Genomic DNA, 21,809 nt, shown 5'->3' with positions numbered 1-21,809 from the left:
GGGGCCAAACGGCCTGCAAACCCTGGGAAATCCGGTCAAGTCCGAGCGTGACGGACCCCGGAGTGGACAGCTTTCTCTCCTTCCCCCTTCCTCAACAGAATTTCCCCCCAGCCGAAGTAATTAGGAGAGTACTCTATAAACTTTGAGAGCGCCCGTGTCCTGTAGCTGCCGTTTTATTTCAGCGCTTCTCACGGCCACAAATTTCCTGTCTTCCCGTGGGAGAAGAGAAGCCTGACTGTGACCCTGAAGGGAGCATCCAATGACCTTCAGCAAGTCCCTCCACCTCCCTCTGTGAGCCTTTCCCGGGAGAGTAGAGGAGGTTGATTGACAGCTTAGGTAGGAGTCTTCTAGCTTAGAACTCCTCGTACTATCTGAGGCTGAGGGAGGTTAAGGAACTTAAAAGCTCACTCAAGCAGCTGGTGGGAGAAAGGGGGCTCAAGCCCAGGTTTTGTGACTCCAAATCCAGCCCTCTGCACCACTGTGCAGTCAAGTCTTTATTAAGCAACTCTGTGCTGCTAGTACCTACAGTGCCAGGCACTGTGCTGAGATCCAAGGAGGAGAAGGAAAAAAACCCTGCCCTCGAGCATCCTAGAACATGTGCGGGGCTTGCCTCCCCGGACATTTGTCGTTGGAATAACATTTATGAAAGGGCCCTATATGTATGTGAGTGTACACACACAATATATACATATGCGTATCTGTATATATGTATGTAGATAAATATGTATATATTGCATGACTTTACCTGTATACAGTTGGCCGTCTCTATGGGTGGGTGAGGGGCTGGCAGGAGGGAGAGAATTTGGAACTCAGAATTTTTTAGGATGTTATAAATGAGTAGTTGATTGGTTGTTGTTCCTCATTCTCAAAGAGGACCAAATGACATCACTATGCTTCAGTCAGTAGTGGGACTGTGGCTGATCAGGCCAATACTGAGCTCAGAATGCTCTCCCACAGGTCCGGGGCAAATAGCCCCTGTGAGTATTTGGGGGTGGATACTTCAAATTTGTGTATCCTTCGTTTCCTTTCAGCTGTTTAAATTGTGCTTTGCTCATAGAGCACAGCACCTTCTCTGATGTGGGAACACCATGCTGAGGGGTCCCGTGCCAATCTCTCCCATGTCACACATTCCAGAGTTCTTCAGAGAGACCTTGAGAGTGTATCTAACCACTATGTGAAGGCTTGCCCCGTTTGAGTTCTCTATACGATAGCCTTTTTTGGCAAGCATAAGTTTTGCATTATGCAAGGAAGTATGGATCAATTCTCTGCTACTTATGCTAATTTTGGCCTAACAATTAACACCAAGAAAACACAGGTGTCATCAGCCATCATGGTACCATCCATATGTGGAACCATCAGTTAAAGCAAACGGAGAAGTTTTGAATGCCAGGGGTAAGTTTGCTTACCTTGGCAGTGTACTTTCCAGAGATGTACACATTGATAACAAGGTTGACGCAGGCATTGCCAGATCTAGCTCAGTGTTTGGGAAGCTCCAAAGGAAAGTATAGGAGAGAAGAGATACTGGACTGATTACCAGACTGAAGGTCTATAGAGCTGTGGTGCTGACCTCATTGTTGTATGCCTGTGAAACCAGGACAGTCTACCAGCACCGTGCCAGGAAACTGAATCACTTACATTTGAATTGTCTTAGGAAGATTCTGAAGGTCACCTGGCAGGATAGGGTACCAGATACAGGTCCTTACTCAAACTAAACTGCCAAGCATTCAAACTCTGCTTCAGAGAGCACAACTCCAATGGGCTGGCCACATTATTCAAATGCAAAATTGCCAAAAAGAAAAGATAGTGCCAGGGTCTGTATCAGGAATTTTTCTTTTTGGACATCATTGGGTTTGCCAGGAAAAGTCTTCTTAATTCAGTAACCATTAAGCATCTACCATGTGCCAGGCGCTTTGCTAAGCTGGGGGCACAGCAGGACACAAAAGATAGTCCCTGTCTTCAAGGAGCTCACAATTTGTTTTGTGGTTGCCTTTGCCTTCTCCACATAATCTGTGGAAACTTCTGTAAATCAGTTTGGGGGCAGCTAGGTGACACAGTAGAAAGAGTGAGCTCATCTTCTTGAGTTCTGATGTGGCCTCAGACACTAGTTGTATGACCCTGGACAAGTCACTTAATCATGTTTGCATCAGTTTCCTCATCTGTAAAACGAACTGAAGAAGGAATTGGCAAACCACTCCAGTATCTCTGCCAAGAAAATCCCAGATGGGGTCACAGAGTTGGACAGGACTAAAAATGACTTAACAACAAAAATTAAATTGGTTCAAATCCATCTCCCAAATTTCCTAGCAGAAAACAAATTAAGAAGTGGGCTTTAATGAAACTTTTGTTAGACCATATGGCCTTATGTTGAAAAATACAGTCAGTCACCAAAACCTAAATTGTTCCTGCAGAAGCTTAAAGCTTGCCTTGTTGACTTATTTTAGATAGAGGATAAACTGGTCAGCTAGGGTTTAGTTTTAGGTTTTAGGCCAAGGGGGAGGGGGGCAGAGGGGGGAGAGAGAGTGTTGATGAAGGGATAAGAAATCTGAAAGTCCGTACTTCAGGACTAAGAACCTTTCTGGAAGGATAGATCTTGAGCCTTAAATTCAAGGCATTTTTAAATGCCTTTGGAGAACCACTAGAGAGATTACATAGGTAAAGCTCTATATGAATCAGGCAGTCAATAAACATCTATTAAGCATCTAATGTGTGGTAGGCACTAGGGATACAAAAGGGGGTAGAGTGATTTGTCCACAAGGACCTCACAATCTAGTGGGGGAAACACAGCAAACAAATATGTACAAACAAGCTATATGCAGGATAAATAGAAAATTAACAGAGGGAAGGTGCTAGAATTAAAGAGAGGTTGGGAAAGGTTTCCTGTAGAAGATGAGGTTTTAGCTGGGAATTGAAGGAAGGAAATCAGAGATGAGGAAGGAGAGCATTCCAGGCTTGGGATAGCCAGAGAGAATGCCGGGGACCAAGAGATGGAGTGTCTTGTTTTGGAGAACAGCCAGGAGGCCAGTGCCACTTTATCGTATCAGAGGGTAGGGTGTAAGACTAGAAAGGTGTAGGGTTAGGATGAAGGGTTTTGAATGACAGGAATTTAAAAAAAAATTTTATCCTGGAGATAACAGGGAGCCGCTAATTAGCTATTCAGGAGAGGAAAGGCACAGGACAACATTCAAACAGAACTAAAAATTCAATTATATTCTGGATTGTAGGTTCAGAACTAGTGGAAATGGAATGATGATAATTCACAGCAGCCAGCATTTATATGGCATATGTTGAGGCAGGACAGAATTCTTCGTGACTCCAAGGCCAGCATTTGGTAAACTTTACCATCTAGCTACCTAGTTCATTGCCCTATCTCCACCCCTCATATCATGAAGGAGCAGAACAGAGGTCACATATCTTGCTCAAGGTCATCCAACTCAAAGTCCAGTACTTTTTCCATTATACCAAACTGCCTCTTGAAAGTGGAGAAGCAGTTGCTGAGGAAATTTTGTTGACATTGAAGTGGTCTAAGAGAGAATTTGGTTTAGGGGAGGCCAGGGGAATAAGTAGAAACCTTTGAGGGAAGTGTATATGACTTTAGATATGAGTTGGTGCTTGGAATGCGGTCCAGCCTGAACTCTACGTGAATTTCTTAAGGAACTAGAGAGAAAGAACCTTCAATAAGCAAATGAAAAATTTAGGAACTGAAACCAAGGTGACTATAAAAGTCCAATTATCTGTTAAACAGTGTCAGACTGAACTGAGTAAGGATGCTGTGTCCCTGATATTTGCCTACCTGTACATAGTTTGTAGCTTCCCAAATCTGCTTTTACTGGAGTGAGAGTAGTTTTTTGCCATTTAGCTGGCAGGGTGAGAGCTTGTGCTGAAGATCCATTATGAAGGATAATTATACTCAGTGAAAGAGCAGCCCAGATCCTAAAGGCACAATCTCAGGATGAGAGTAGCACTTGAGCCCACTGACAAGGAAGGCACTTTCTGCTTGGGACCGATGGGGAGGGCAGGGGGCCTCAAGACACCTGTTCCCTTGATTCCGGATACCAAAAGAATAACATTCTTTGTTGGATTAAATTAAATTAATGGGACATGAAGAGTCTAAGACTGAGAACTAAGAAATGTGCTGAGTATTATTGTCAAAGATTTGCTGACTAAGTTAGATGTTTACATATGAAACACCAAACTGGCTTTTAATCCTACAAGTAGGTACTTGGAGATTTGGGAAAGTGTGGGAGAGAAGAGGAGATTGACTACCATGCTGAAGGTCTACAGAGCTGTTGTGTATGCCTATGAAACCTGGACAGTGTACTAGTGACATTCCACAAAACTGAACCTCTTCCATTTGAATTGTCTTAGGAAAATTCTGAAGATCATTTGGCAGGATAAAATACTGGACACTCAGTCCTTTCTCAAACTAAACGTCCAAGCATTCAAACTCTACAGTAGAGAGTGCAACTGCAGTGGGCTGGCCATGAATGTCAAATGTACATTTGCCTAAAAGACTATCTTATGGAGAACTCACACAGGGTAAGTGCTTACATGGTGGGCAGAAGAAGCCATACAAGGATACTTTCAAGGTCTCTCTGAAGAACTTTGAAATTGATTGTGTGACATGGGAGACACTAGCACAGGATTACCCAGTATGGTGTGCCCTCATCAGACAAAGTGATGTGCTGTATGAGGAAAGCAGAATTGAAGTAACTCAAAAGAAATGTGAGATGCACAAATTTAGAGAATCCACCCCAAATGTTCCCCTCCCAGAACTATTTTTCTTTTTTAAAGAGACCATTCTTTGCCTCATTTCTTATTAGGCCTTAATCACTGAATCGGCTTTGCCTTAGTCAAACTGAGACCTGTTAAAGACCTTAGCTTGAAAAGGCCAAGGTTTCCTAATACATCCTGGGCCATCTCCAGTTGTCCTGATTGATATCTGGCCACTGGACGAAGATGGCTGTGGAGGTGAAAGTGAGGCTGGTGACTTTGCACAGCCCTCCCTCACTTAAATCCAATTCACCTGCAGGTCATGGCATCACTTCCCTGATGTCATCATGGTCTTCTTCAAGAATGAAGAACAAACAGCAGCAGCCTCACATGGATTATTTGTGCCTGACCTGTGGTAGAGCATTCCAAGTTCCTGTTGGGTCTGATCAGCCACAGTCAGACACATTGTAATTTGACTCTAACATATAGTGATATCATTTTGGTCCTTTTTGAGAATGGACAGCAACCAACCATGGTAGTAAAGGGGTCAAGAAAAAATACCCTGACGTTTATCATGGAATTTTAGGAGTTTGTAATCTCTACTCCAGTACTCCTGTGCATTTTCTATCTCACTGAGGCACTTGTCCAGCAAGGGAGGCCTTGATGAGATCAAAGGCTACCCATGCCTGCCCTTCCACTTCAACTCTCACTTTACAATGAAAAGCAAATTGATATAATTAAAGGGTTGCTAAAGATGCATAAGATGATAGCTTTTCTAGGAAAAGTAAAGTGATATGCTTGACATTTTAATTGTTAATGAAAAAGAGAAAGAACAATCATTCTAGGGCAAGGGATTGACCTAGAGATCCTTCTGGGATGTACAGGTACCAGATACAGCAAAATTCATGGCAGCACTTAGTGTGGTAGACAAAGAACTGGAAGCAAAGTAAATGCCCATTGATTGAGGAATGGCTAAGAAATTGTGGTATGTGAATGTAGTGAAATACTACTGTACCATAAGAAAGGATGAATATGAAGAATTCAGAGAAGCATAGTAAGAATAGGAACTGATACAGAATGAAGTAGACCAAGGAAAATGATATAAAGTATTCATGAGCAAGGACTACAACAATGGAAAAAGAACAAAAAATGCAACTGACCAGTCGTTACAAAGATCAAGAAACGTGGCCCAACAAGTTGAGAAAATGCACCTCCCTCCCTTTGCAGAGGGTGGGGAGTGCTGCATGTAAAAGCAAACCCTCTTGGTATGTTGGTTTTGCCGAACTTTTTTTTTGTTGTTACTCTTGGGTAGGGATAGACTCAGAAGTGGGAGTGGTGTGAAAACCAAATTATATCAATAAAAATTTACCCTAAAACCAAAAATAAAAGTGTCAGTAGTTACATTTTTAGGGGAAATTCAGTAAGTTTTCAGAACTCTTTTCTTGTTTAATAACTCCCCCAAATCTCACAGGGTGTTGTATGTAGCATTTACCTGATTCCCTTTTCTTTCCTCCCCACCCCTCCCCCAGCCTCAATATCCTGCTATATTCATTCAGGAGAGTGGAAAGTAGAACCCGACCATTAGCATAATTCACACTCTCCCTTTGTATATTTTAATGAACAAGTTCATAGCTGCAGTGCAGCTAAGTGGATAGAGAACTGATTCCTGGCACCAGAATTCTTAACTTTCTTGTGTCTTGGACCCCTCCGGCAATCTGGTCAAGCCTATGGACCCCTTTCAGAATGATGTTTTTAAATGAATAAACGGGCTACAAAAGAAGCCAATTATGTTGAAGTATAGTTATAAAAAAATATTTTGTAAAAACAAGCATTTGAACCCCAGGTTAACCTTTTGTTCAGAGCACAACTTCAAGCCCTAGCTCTTATGCCTTGTGACCTTGGACAAGTCACTCATAACTTCTCTGAATGTGTTTCCTCATCTGTAAATGACAAAACTGGACTAGATGGCCTCTGAGGACCCTTCTGGTTCTAAATCTGTGATCCTGTGCCAATTAACTTCACTGTTCCAGCCTTTTCTGCCTCTAATGACCACGTTGCGAGCAAGCTATGATATCAGCAATATCTACTAGGGCCCCTGTCTTGTAGGCTATCTGAGCTGTAAAACGAGAGGGTATAATTCCCAAAAGAGGTGGGTTTGGTAGATTGGATCTATACCACTCAACCATGACCTCCAACACCCTGTGACCAGCAGGTTGGGGAGAAGTGATTGGATCCCACCCTCAGGCCAGAGCCCTGCATGATGGGTGGGAAGTTTTAGCTATGGGCTTCCCTTGCCATACTACCATACAAGTATAGGCAGATGAACAGATGAAATCTGAGCAGAAGATGCATCCAGCAAGAGTGGCTATCCAAGCATGCCTATCTCTGCTAATAGGTGCTCAGCTCAGTAAGCATAGGTGCACTCTTCCTCATAAAGTGTTTTGGTCTTGGCTCCTGATGGAATGCTAGCATTGGGGCAATAAAGGCCTTTCAGCCCTGCTCAAGGTCAGGCATTACTTAAGGCCTCTGCCCCACTTGTATAAAAGAGGCTATTGGGCACAGACAGGTTGTGCCAGATGAACCCCAGTTAGTTCATTGGAGCACCGTGGTTTCCATGGGGTATTTTGGGGGACAGAACTGAAGGAAATAGTATCATGACCTCTTAGGAGTCGAAACTAATGTGGACATTTACATCATCCTCCATTATTGTGCATAAGGACAAATGGAAATTCTTGTAGTTGGCCCAAGCCATCCTGTGAATTTAACGCCAAATAATACCAGTCTGGGAGAGGGACAAGCTATTTCCTCCATAGTAATAGAAATTAAAGAGGCTGGAATAGTTTTCTATTTCAGCTTCCCTTATTAGTAACCCAATAAGACCGGTGAGGACTTGGCATCTTTGAAGAAAGTTGTCATGCCAGTTTGCTGAGGAAATCCTCCCAACCTCATTGATGTGGTGGACCAGATTAGGGTTGTCAACCTTGTAAATGCCTTTTTTTTTTTCCTATTCATGTCAATGGCACTAATCAACAGGAATTTGCTTTCACTTGAGAAGGAATCTAGTATAACTTCACCATGCTTTTCCTAGGCCACCTACCTGAACTCTCCCTCTTACTGTCAGTGTGGTAGGCAGAAACCTGAAAGAGGCCCACTTTCTGAGGATGTTTATGTCCACTACTATATCAGAGATATTGGCCAGACCAGACAGAGGCACCAGGGGTGAAACCCTAGACCGGAAGATGGCCCACATGAAGGCCAAGGGGTGGGAGATCAACCCGAGGAAAATCTAGGGTGCAGTCTGCTCAGTCAAATTTTGGGGAATATAGTACATGAGGTATGATTCTAGTGACAGCGTGTAACAAGCCTGTGATGCTCGACACTGTAGGAGACACCAACAGTGACAGCAGCATAGAGGTTCTGTAGACTGGGCAGTGTTACAATAGCAGCTCTGGGAAGTGTCATGGGTGCTGGCAATTGGTAGCATTGTCAGTATTCATGAACAGGTTATGACTTTTTCTGGTAATCGCTAGTCCCAGCTCCATCACCCCCTTTTGCTAAGCTTAGGGGTGGACTCTTATTCACAGAGATCATTGTTTTGTAAGGTTCACTGACAGCTCTTCATGTCACAAGAAAGGTGGACACAATTGGAGCTCAGGGGGCAGCTAAGTGACAGCGGTGGACAGAGCACCAGCCCTGGAGTCAGGAAGACCTGAGTTCAAAAGACCTCAGACACTTAACAGCTGGGTGGCCCTGGACAAGTCACTTAACCCCAATTACCTAACAAATAATTGGAGCTCAGCAGCCATCAATCTGGCAAAAGGGTTGCATAATATAGTGGATAGTGGGGATAGTTCTTGGAGTCAGGAAGACTTGAGTTCACATCCCACCTTGTGTGTGTGTGTGTGTGTGTGTGTGTGTGTGTGGTGTTTGTCCTTTGTTCTCAAAGAGGACCATGACATCAGGCATCAGGGAAATGATGACATGACTTACAGTTGACTTTGATTTTTGATAATCAAAAACTAAAAAAAAAAATCAAACTGGGAGGGGAAGGCCCTCAGAGTTCCTGCCCAAGAGAGAAACAGTTACTATTTAGTATTTAGTATTGACATTCACTCTGTGGGAGAAGGGCAGGGATCTATTGTCCAATCTGCTAGCTCCAGAGTGAGTTGGGTTTAAGGCTTGGTGTTTGAGAAGCAAATCTATCCAGTAAACCCAAAGTGAATGAGGCAGCCTTCGCCCTGCCCCGAGTGAATGTAAATACTAAATAGTAACTGTTTCTCTGTCCTGGCCAAGGAACCCTGAGGGTCTTCCCCTCCCAGTTTTGTTGGGTTTTCTGGTTTTTTTTTTTTAATTTTTGATTAAAGGGACCATCCCTGATTAACTTCTTAAAGAGGATTATTCACTGAATGGGCGTTACCTCGCTCAAAGTGAAAACCTGAAAAGACCTTAGCCTGGAAGGGCCAGGGTCTTACAATGCATCCTAGACCATCTCCATTTGTCCTGGTGAATATCAGGCCACTGGACCCAGATGGCTGTGGAGGAGAAGGTGAGGTTGGTGACTTTGTATAGCCCTCCCTCACTCAAAGCAAAGTCAACTGCAAGTCATGCCATCATTTCTCTGAGGTCATGATCCTCTTTGAGAAAGAAGGACAAACACAACCTGAGAGTAGCCTCACCCTGCCCCGCCTCCCCTTCCCTCCCCTCCCCTTCCCTCCCTTCCTTTTCCCTTTTCTCCCCAAAGGAAGGCACATTAATATGTGTACACACACACACACACACACACACATACACACACACACACGCTATCATTCGCCTTGTACACAGTTGTTTATGGGGCCTATAAGTGCTCATCAGAAATATCAAAAGCCTGATGGACTAAGCCACAAGACTGACCCCTTTGTTGTTTGTCCTTTGTTCTCATGACATCAGGGAGGTGACACCATGACATGCAGATGAATTGGATTTAAGTGAGGGAGAGCTGTGCAAAGTCACCAACCTCACTCTCTCCTCCCCGAGCCATATGGGTCCGGTAGCAATATTTAGATCAGGACAACTGGAGATGGCACTGGATATAGTGAGGGACCTTGGCCTTTTTAAGCTAATATCTTTAACAGATCTCAGTTTAACTGAGGCAATGCCCATTTAGTGATTAAGGCTAGGTAAGAAAGAGTGGGAGAGTTTGGGGAATGATTCCATTACCTGTCTGGATATGAGGACCATGATGCCATGACACCATGTTGTGGTGGGCAAATCCCTCTAAGGGCAGGGTAGCTACCTTTGCCCAGTGGGCCTCTGAAAGACCAGTAGGACATGACCCTGAAACAATAGCTTTGTCATATATCTGCCTACCAGAATCAGGTGTTCCACTTCATAGAAAGCCGTGTCTGTGATGAATTGGTGCCAACCCTAGGAAGGAGAGGGCTAACCAGTTCAACAGTTTCTTAGATGCAGATTCCAAGAAGACTTACCCAATGAAGAGGGACTGCTTTCGTACATAATTCCAGCCTTTTCTTATTCCAGCCACTGCATAGGAGGACCCCCAAAGTCCCTGCGCCCCCAAGTGACTCCCTAGATACTGGAAAAACAACCAAGGTTCCCCTAGACAATCTCCTTTCCTGTGAAATGGCTCAGACAACTCCTCAGAAAGAGATGCACTGGTGACCACCAAATTAAAAAAGACCTCAAATCCATATGGAGGGTTTATGGAAAGACAAATACACAGGAGAAGAAGGCATGACTAGATTGCTCCAAGAGAGAGTGCCCACATTCGCAAAGTCCATGATTCACTAAACTATTAATTCATACATGACATGGCCTTTATCATGGATCCCTGCCTAAGAATGAGACATTGTATTTTATTATCATTTGTCTTGTATTGTCATCAAAACTTAGCACTTGGTGAAAATTCTACAACTTAGAAAATATATATTAAAATTTTATATATACTTCAAACCTTAGAAAACCTGTGGTCCAATATACTTGAACTACAATATCACACTTTGCCAGTAGGTGCTGCCATCGAGCACATGATAAACTTCAGCCTTGGAAAACCCTTCGGGTAAAAGTGAAGTGAGTTCTCTCTTTTAATTAGTTCTTTATATTTCCAATTCCATTGATCAGATTTTACTTAGAATCAATCCACTATAAAAATCTATCACTTGAGGACACCTCTACACTATGGGATAGATTATCCGAGTTCTCTTTAGACTTGTTCCCAGTTTCTATCCTCCATGGTGTTAAAAATCCTCTCTGTGGGGGCAGCTAGGTGGCACAGTGAATAGAGCACTAGCCCTGGAGTCAGGAGGACCTGAGACACATATACTAGCTGTGTGACCTTGGGCAAGTCACTTAACCCCAATTGCCCTGCCAAAAAAAAAATACAAAAAAAAATCCTCTCTGTGGTTCTCCTTTGATTCCTCCTCTAAATTCTCTACATTCTTCTTGAACTCTTGGAGGCCATACATAGTTATCAGATTCTCACCAAGCTTTGACCATTGATGAAGATAATTGTGTTATCCAATAATGTCATTGTTTGTGGCACTTACTTTTGTTTGCTATTGAATTTACTCACAATGAGTAGGGGTTTGTGGAGTTACCTTTTCTGGATGTCTCTACACTGGATGCTTAATAATTGACAGACAAATGAAGAATCTAGAATAGTGAAACCTGGAGCCAGGGAGTACACTTCCTTGTACCCTCAGGGTCAAAGTCAGAGGGTACATTTTAGTAGTAAACAGTCTTCCTTTCTGTCATTTGATTTTTTTGACTGCCCCTGAGATCTCTGAATTGTCTCTCTCTCTTTTTTTAAGGTTGGGAGATTGAGGACATTAGGATTTCACCTTTCTTGTAATCTCACTCTGTGTTTTCTAAAGGCTAACATAAAAGAACCAATCACCTGCTCTCATGAGGGCCGAATCCCTCTCTGGTTTTTCTGATACTTCTGAGATTCTCTGTGTCCCTGAGGGTCAACACCATAAAAACAATTGATCTTTCTAACCAAGACCAATCCAAACATCCCAATTAGCCTATGTTGTCTTTACTAACACTTTACAGAAAAGACTTTTGCCTTTATTCTGAGCCAATGATAGCTGTCGTCATCTTACACAAAGGACATTCTCTTTTAAATCAGAAGTTTATCAAGATCAAGATTTTTAACTTCAAGATTACTAAGTGAAAGATCTCCAGCACACTGTTCAAGGAAGTCAATGGAAATTAATCTTACTTCAGTTTTCCCCAAGAACTCCCCCTTTTACCTAAGAACAAATTATGTCCATCCTAGAAAATCAAAGATTAGAGCTGAGAGTCTATTTTTTTGCTTTTCCATATTCTCCTTGAACTTCCTATGTGCCCTCCCCACCAAAACCATAGGAACAAGGGGAAGAGTTGTCTTAGGGGTCAACATCTTGCTTTCTTTCTGTTTTACACAAAAGCTATTGATTTTAAACAATGAATTGAATGTCCGTCTGAGATTATGGAGGAAGCCTATTTGACGAATCACTACCTTGTTCCATCTGTGACTCTATTTTTCATGTCCAGGTTAGTTCATTTATGTAATTGCAAGTTATTCAGAAATGTATTATTTAGGCTCCTTAGATTCTTTCTTTTTTAAAATTTGTACACATATCCCCATGATTCCCATAACAAAGGGAAGGCTAATATTTTTTAATATGCTCATTAGAGCGACACCCTAGAGTAATGTCTATTAAACAAGTTACTTTTTTTTTCCTAAGCTTGCAAATTCATAAGACAATACATTGGCCTTTTAATAAAAGAAAATAAGTGCCAGAATTGAGAGCTTGGTCCTGATATTTTCCCAATGTTTCAGTGTGTGAACATTAAATGTTTCCCATAGGGTAGATAATGTCTGGATAAATCGATTGAGTAGCAGTTGCACATAATTGGCATTTCAGTATGTAGCACAAGCAGCCACTCTAACATAGAAAGAAAATGGTTATATTCTTTGTGACAGCCAAAAATAAATTTTAATAAGTATTCACAGTGTGACCGTATTTAATTTTTAGAATGTGTGGTATATGTCTTATATTTCAAAATTACAGGCCATCATTAACTTCCCTGTTGGTTTGTACATAATGAAAAACAATTTTTTAAGGGAACTACAAAGATGTTTAACCCACAGCCTAGCGAAGCAGAAAAGATATTGCCCTATGACTTGGGAGCCCTGGGTTCTAATCTCAGCCTTGCTAATTCCTTTGCAATATTAGACCTCACTTCACTTTTCTGGAAACTGAAAACTCACTTGATTTTTCCTCAATTGAAAAATAATGGATTATAGCAATCAGATAGTTCTTCCATCCCTGAAACACTAATAAATCCTTGTTGGGTGAATTGAGTAAAATGAATTTTTGTTCTGATTATCTCTGCCCTGCAGACAATGACTTGGTGATCTTTCCATTAAAACTTCCGTGTTAATATAAAAATGACAGAATTCTTTCTTTGAAAAATTAACCAATTTAAAGTAGTTTAAATGTCAGAGAGTAAGTTTATATTGTTAACATTTTAATGCCTCAATACCATCTCTGCATTGTACTGCTTGTTCTTGTGTCATTTCAGTCGTGTTTTACTCTTTATGAGGCTTTTCTTAGCAAAGATACTGGAGTGGTTTGCCATTTTCTTCTCCAGCTCATTTTACAGATGAGGAAACTGAGGCAAACAGAGTTAAATGATTTGCCCAGGGTCACATAGCTAAATGTCTGAGACCATATTTGAACTCAGGAAGATGAGTCTTTCCTGACTTCAGGCCTGGCGTTCTATCCCCTGTGCCACCTAGCTGCCATATTGCCTCCTTAGTGACTTGAGCATGACTTTTCTACTCGAGGAGTTCCTCATGCAGATAAAAATTACTTGTGCCATTGTAGTATAATTTTAAATAACTTGGCCCAGTAAAAAATTTTGACATGTTCTACTTAAACTTTGCAAAGATACATAAAAAAAATGTGTTGTAATAAATCCCAAAGATATGTTCTAAATATACGTAAGCTCTCCAGTCTTTTGAGGTATAGTGCTTTAAGTGTATGCTTTCTTTAAATGTTAATTGGTAGTAATTATTATATTATTTATACTTTAAACTCTTGCATATGTGATTTTCTTTCATATGTTTTGTCATCATAACCATTATACTTATCCTTAGAATTTTAAAAGGACCTTAGGAATTACCTGGTTCAACCTCTACCCTATTATGACCTCTGCCATAGGCAATGCCAAGGTCCATATTTAACTGACCTCATGTTCTTCAACCTCAACTCCAGTGACTTCCTCCCCAGTTTCCATTTTAGATATGTCCCAATTTGACCAAAGCTTGTAGCTCATCATTTCTTAGAACTCCTCCACCTTCTCTATCTTGAACTCTAAAATGCCTTTCTCATAGTCTCCCATCCTTGCCACTTCTCCCATTTCCTAATTTCTTCCTAATTAACTCTCCTGTACCATGGCTTCTGGTCCCTCTACCCATCTTCTAAAAAAAAAAAATACATGGTGCTATGGTTCATTCCTAAGCTCAACACCGCAGAATAATGACAAAATAAAATTTCATCAGTGAGATTGAAGGCTCTAAGCTAAACCTCCAAAATTGCAACCAAGAGAAAAACTAAAAAAAATCTGCCCATTTTAGGCCTTCTTCCACCCTCCCGCCTCTGATAACAACTATTTGTTTCTGAGACCACTGAGATTATTGACCGTGTGCCAAGGCCATTTGCCTGAAAAATTAATTACGAGTTCAGGAAAGACTATCCAGCAACTCAGTCAGGTATAACTAGCCAACCGGCAATTTCAAACTTTCTAGGCTAATCTTGGAATGAAACTTTGTTAGAAAGTTTCATCAGATATAGATTCTTTTCTCTATGTGAACAAAAAGAAATCAGCCTCAAATGTCATCACTGCTACAGGACTGTCCTGATGCTATTACATGGACACTGGTGCATATATCATATTGACAGCTGGTATAGTGCTAGAAAATCTGTAGTTCCAGTGGAGTGTACAGACCTAGGTGAAAGCCTAGAAATACCTGGGGGAAGGACTCTGGGTAGGTTTCATATCCCTTGTACTTTGTACCAATCCTAGATCCCACTGGCTATCCTAGAGTGGTCAATAAATCTCACTGTTTTATATTGGGCTTTGTTTTCACTTTTTAGCTGTGCAGAGATAACATTTACCACATAGCTATATATTGAGAAAGTATTTGTTAGGAGGGGCAGCTAGGTGGTATAGAGGATAGTGTGGGTCCTGGAGTCAGAAAGACTCATTTTCCTGAGTTCAAATCTGGTCTGAGACACTTACCAGCTGTATGCCCTTGGGCAAGTTACTTGACCCTGTTTGCCTCAGTTTCCTCATCTGCAAAATGAGCAGAAGAAGGAAATGGCAAATCACTCCAGTAGCTTTGCCAAGAAAACTCCAAATAAGGTCATGAAGAGTCAAACATAACTGAAAAAAACAACTGAACAAAATACTTAACTGGAGCTGGATGACTGTGAAAGCAAATGAATACCACAAGGCTCCACAAAATCGTCCTGTATTTTATAATCAGTGGTAGCTTCTGCTCTTCCTCATCCTTCAATCCCCCATTATTTTTTATCAGCAAATGTCCAGTAAGGTACTTAATGAAGCTATGAGCAGCTGCTTGGTGCTGTTCTTGTGGTAGTGCTAACTCAGTTCTGTTAGGTGGGGTAGGAGGTAGAGCTTAAAGTCTGAAAGACCTGAGTTCACACATAATCTCAGGCCCTTACCAGCTGTGTGACCTTGGGCAAGTCACTTAACTTCTGTCTGCCTCATTTTCCTCATCTGTAAAATTTTCCTCATCTACCTCTTAGGGTTGTTGTGAGCATCAAGGAGATAATGTTTGTGAATAGCTTAGCACCTCATCCTTCCCCTTTCTCAGTTTCACTGCCATTCCTGATGGTTATGCTCACGCCTGCCTTAAAAGAGTTTATATTCTAGTAGAGGAAATAGTGAATACAAATAAATATAACTGAAAATTAAATATGAAAGTTTATAGAGGGGACCAAATTAGTTTGGCCCATCAACTTCCGGTCCAGTGTCTGTACAATCTTTATTTACTCATTTGCTTCATATGTTATTGACGTGTCAACATTTTTCTAATGTATTTTCTACTATATTCTAGTATCTCTAATATCTATCTTAATCTACCTTAAAATTGTATTTAAAGCCATACTACATTTTCAAAAATTTAGCATGAACCTACCTCTCATTTAATTCAATACTGACAATCCTCACTATTTCATCCAGGGCCTGGGAGACTAAAATGGGGGTGACCAAATTTTATGGATTAATTGCAGTCAGAAAATAGACAATTAAGTCAAAGGTTAAGAAGCATACCCATTTGATGACCTATTTTCCTATAAGATGAGAAAAAAGTTTGGAATATGACTTGAATGAGATCAAACAGTATAAGTAGATGATGATGTGCTAGAAGTGTATGATAATTTTGGCCAGAAATCCTGAGGGTCCTCCCCTCCCAGATCGATTTTTAAAATTTTGTTTTATTTATTTATTTTTTAAATTTTTGACTAGGTAAAGAAACCATTCTCTGCCTGAATTCTTATTAAGCCTTACTCACTGAATGGGCATTGCCTCAGTCAAAAAGGCTTGAAAAGGTCTCCTGTTGCATCCTGGGCCATCTCCAGTCATCCTGATCTATATGTGGCCACTGGACCTAGATGGCTCCAGAGGAGAAGGTGAGGCTGGTGATTTTGCTGGTGACTTTCCCTCACTTAAATCCAACTCACTTACAGGTCATGGCACCACCTCCTTGAAGTCATACTCCTCTTTGAGAACGAACAAACAACAACAATATGATGACATGGGTCTCCATGCCCATTCAAATCTCTGTTTGCTTGCCCTACCTGGAATTCCATAGTTTCTCTTCTATCTGCCAAAAGTTTGCACGTTTCTCAAAACCCAGACCATGTTTTCCCTCCATGAAATCTTAGTATTTCCTCTAATTATCTCATATATGTTTACCCCACTTTTTAACTAAATCATAAAATGCCCAAGGTTAGGGACCTTCCCCCAGCACCTAACTCAATGCTGGACACACTGTAGGTGCTCAGTTTAATTGTTAATTAATATAGGCAGCAGCAAATTAGATGCACTACAGAAACTAGTTTGTACTGGGGTTAAAACACCACTTTGGAGAGAATTTTCAAGTCTGAGATTCAATCGATTATGAAATGGTGAAGTTCCTTTACCACCTTTGCTGTTTTGGATATATAACATATTTAACATTTAAGATACTTCCTTTTTAGGGAACATCAAAATTGTTGCTATTGTCATTATATGTTATTGTTATATCATAATGTTAATCTGCTTGATTTAAAACCTAGTCCTTATTTACTAATGACAAATTGGCCTAAGAACATTTCTATACTTGGAGCTTAGAATAGCTTTTTAAAAGACTTCCTTTTATAAAAGCTTCCAGTAGGCTATTGCTCTCCCTCTTCCCCTTAATTCATTTCTAGAGATGTACATGCTGGGGCAACATTATTTATCCAGACTGAAAATACTTTCTAATTGTTTGTCAATGGAAAATTACAAAACTTGTTTGGAAACCAATTGGTTGAGTTGTTTGTCCCCTTCTGTTTATTCAGAGAAAAAGATGGTGGTGCCATTACCCAGGGCCTCTAAGATCCGCCTCCTGCTTAGAAACTGTTTAGGTTTGATTGCATTGCATGACTGGATGCATCATTACTAGCTTAACCTCTCAAAGGTTTTTCAGCTGCTGTTTTATTTAGCTATACTGATTCCACTGCCTGCAGCGGCTCCGGGCAATGATTCCCCCAGTGGCATGAATGAGCTGCCCAGCATCACTGCAGAAATACATTATGGCTAGATTTACCCAGGGAGTTTGGAAAGATCTAAGGTCTTTGGAGATGGAGAATGTGTTTTTTCTTTGTTTTAGCTGGCAGTTGGAGCCTCTGGCATTTTAAAGTGTGAGTCATTAGTGTCCATCGGCCTGACGTTAATATGTCTGAGTTTCAATCTCAGGACACTTTCCAGTTGTTTCTGCCACAACAATCTCTGCCATCCCAGTGCCTTCTAAGTCCCCTATGAATTCAGGAAGCTTTGCAGTGCCAGCAGGAATCACCACAGACTTCAAACAAACCAGCTGCTACCTGATTTTCTCTATGCAGTAGAGGTTCAAAGTCATACCTAATGAAGCCTTCAAGCAGACGAAAAGGTCAGGCTTCTGTTGGTATGTCTAAAATCAAGTTAAGAGAAACGAGATCTTTTTTTAAGGGAAAGTTTTGTCTAAGAAATGAGTTGCTGAACTCCTTGTACATGTGGTAATGGTAGTGATAGAGGGGTGGGAGCAGTCCCTACGACTGCAATGCAACATTGCACACGATGTCAGATTTTTTTTTGTAGTGGTCAGGTTTTCTGCTTTTTTTTTCTTTGTCCATTTTTCTATTTTAATCTCTGTCGTAAGAAATGACTTCCTGGGAGGGAGAAGAAGGAGGGACAAAGGGGAAATCTAGGTATTATAAAAACAAAAGATCTTAATAAAAATCTATCTTAAAGAAGGGAGTCAGTGAAATTGTTTGAAACACAATGTCAAAATACACATAGACAAGTATTAGAAAGTCTCGGCATGCTCATGGGATTTTCCCCTCATTTTAAAATTTAGGGGTTGATTCAAACAGGCTGGTAAACTTCAGGTGGGGTGGGTGAGTTATATTCAGCAGTAAAATCTAATACTACAGGGTAGAGGGAAGAGGAGGAAGAAAGAAATGAGAGCAGCCAGAATGCAAATTAAAACAAAGCTCTTGATCAGTTGGAAATGGTCCAGGAGAGCTAGATGAACCAGACGACACTCAGAATGAATGGATATGTGGGAAGGGAATGTTTCAGAGCAATAATGGAAAGAGACCAGGATTTCTGATTCTCCTTCAGTCATCCCAGAACAGCTAGACTGAACTTCCTTCAGGGGTGTGCCCAGCATCTGCCTAGCTCCTTTTTTTTGAGCTATCCCTGACGGCCTTCAGCTCCAAATGCCACTCAGCATCCTTCCCCCCAGCAATTCAACAGCTGTAGCTTAACTAGAAAGGGAAAGATGTTGTATTGCCCCAAACCAAATCAAAAGGCAAAGAGTTTTGGTGGTTCTAGCCAAGTTAGACCGTTTGTTTAGTCATCAGGAAAACCAGGACTCTAAGGGGGCTGGTATTGTGCCAGGTTAATTGTTCAAAAGGAAATGCTCGGGATTGGATTAAGCATTATCTCATCAACATTCAAGACCTGTGTTGGAGGTTAGCTAAGAAAACAGCCCAGATCAGAAGAGGGAAAGATGGAAATGGATCCCAGAAGAAAATGGAAACAGTTTCCTTAATTGCTCGATCCAGTCCTCGCTAAAGAGTCTTCCTTCTTCAACATTTTACTGCATATAAATGCCCCAATTATAATTCTATATCAAATTTGTATAATAAAGGATGATTAGTGGAGCCCCCTGGATCTTCTGGAATGGGACACCTTACATCAAAGTCGGGATACAATCCACATTATACTTTACTTTTTACAGTAGGACTGGCACTTCTGGTGTGAGGGCTTACCGGGCCCTTTTCAGGGCTGCTCATTCACCTTTGGTGTCCACCTGATTCACCCAACTCTCACCTGTGACTCCAAGGAGTTATTCCATGCGCAGCAGCTACACCCAGGTAAAACCATCTCAGCAGTTGGGCTAAACCAGGTTGAAGATAACCCACAGGCCCTCAAACCTATCAGTGAGTTAAGAGAATGTCTACCCCAAGTATATGAAGATTTTCCTGAATGAGAACAAATTGTTCCAGCATTGTAGAGTGTTTAGCTCTTGGTCAGACATTGAAGAAGCCAAGGTCATCCACTGCATCCCAGGCCATTGTTAGTTGTCCTGACTTTTGTCCTGCCAGTTGACTTGCCACAATGACTCAGTAAGAAAGAGTAAAGCTATTTGCACAATACTGCCTCAACTAAATCCAAGTCAGTACATCACCATGATATCATCGGTCCTCTTTAAAAACAAAGGACAACTTGTGTGATTTCTTTGGGATACAACCCTAGAAGTGGTATTGCTGGGTCAAAGGGTATGAACACTCCTATGGCCCTTTGGGCATAGTTCCAAATTACTCTCCAAAATGGCTGGGTCATCTCACAACCCCACCAGCAATGTAACAATGTTCCAATTTTCCCACATCCTCTCTAGCATTTATAATTTTCCTGTTTTGTTATTTTAGCCAATCTGACAGCAAAGATGTGGTATCTAAGAGTTGTTTCGATTTGCATTTCTCTAATCAGTAGTGATTTAGAGCATTTTTTCATATGCCTATAGATAGCTTTAATTTCTTCCTCTGAAAACTGCCTGTTCATATCCTTTGACCATTTCTCAATTGGGGAATGGCTTGTATTCCTATATATTTGGCTCAGTTCCCTGTATATTTGAGAAATGAGGCCTTTATCAGAGATACTAGTTATAAAGATTTTCTCCCAATTTTCTGCTTCCCTCCTAATTTTTGTTGCATTAGCTTTTTTTGTACAAAAACATTTCAATTTAACGTAATCAAAATAATCCATTTTGCATTTTCTAATGCTCTCTGTCTCTTGTTGGGTCATGAATTCTTTTCTTTTCCATAGATCTGATAAGTAAACTATTCCTTGCTCTCCCAAATTACTTATAGTATCAGCCTTTACTCCTAAATCATGAACCCATTTTGACTTTATTTTGGTATATGGTGTAAGATATTGGTCTATGCCTAGTTTCTGCCCTACCATTTTCCAATTTTTCCAACAGTTTTTGTGAAATAGTGAATTATTAGCCCAGAAGCTGGTCTCTTTGGGTTTATCAAAGAGTAGATTGCTATATTTGTTGACTTCTCCATCTTGTATTCCTATCCTATTTCACTGATCCACACCTCTGTTTCTTAGCCAGTGCCAGGTAGTTTTGATGACTGCTGCTCTGTAGTACAGTTTAATATCTGGTATGGCTAGGCCACCTTCTCTAGCATTTCTTTTCATTAATACCCTAGATATTCTAGACCTCTTGTTTTTCCAGATGAATTTTGTTATTATTTTGTCCAGCTCAGTAAAATAATTTTTTGGTAGTTCAATTGGTATGGCACTGAATAGATAGATTAATTTAGGTAAAATTGTCATTTTTATTATATTAGCTTGGCCTAACCATGAGCAACTGATATTTTTCCATTTATTGAGATCTGACTTTATTCACATGGAAAGTGTTTCATAGTTATGTTCACATAGGCCCTGGGTTTGTCTTGGCAAATAGACTCCCAAATATTTTATAGTGTCTACAGTAACTTTGAATGGAATTTCTCTTTCTATCTCTTGCTGTTGGGCTTTGTCAGTAATGTATAGGAATGCTGAGGATTTATGTGGGTTTATTTTATATCCTGCAACTTTGCTAAAGTTGTTTATTATTTCAAGTAGTTTTTTACCTGATTCTCTAGGATTCTCTAAATAAATCATCATATCATCTGCAAAAAGTGATAATTTAGTTTCTTCTTTTCCTATTCTAATTCCTTCAATTTCTTTTTCTTCTCTTATTGCTACAGCTAACATTTCTAGTACCAAATTGAATAGTAGGGGTGATAATGGACATCCTTGTTTCACCCCTGATCTTGTTGGGAGTGCATCTAGCTTATCCCCATTACGAATAATGCTCGTTGATGGTTTTAGGTAGATGCTATTTACAATTTTAAGGAAGGTTCCATTTATTCCTATGCTTTCTAGTGTTTTTAATAGGAATGGGTGTTGTATTTGGTCAAAGGCTTTTTCTGCGTCTATGGAGATGATCATATGGTTTCTGCTAGTTTTGTTGTTGATATGGTCAATTATGCTAATATATGTACAAAAATATTTATAGCGGCTCTTTTTGTGGTAGCCAAGAATTGGAAATCAAAGGAATGCCCATCAATTGGGGAATGGCTGAACAAGCTGTGGTATATGAAGGTAATGGAATACTATTGTGCCATAAGAAATGGGGATGATACGGATTTCATAACAACCTGGAAAAACCTACACGACATAATGCTGAGTGAGCGGAGCAGAGCCCGGAGAACATTGTACACAACCACAGATATATG

Source organism: Trichosurus vulpecula, chromosome 3, assembly GCF_011100635.1.
Source record: "Trichosurus vulpecula isolate mTriVul1 chromosome 3, mTriVul1.pri, whole genome shotgun sequence".
In the NCBI taxonomy this organism is placed as follows: domain Eukaryota; kingdom Metazoa; phylum Chordata; class Mammalia; order Diprotodontia; family Phalangeridae; genus Trichosurus; species Trichosurus vulpecula.
This window is presented reverse-complemented; position numbering follows the sequence as displayed.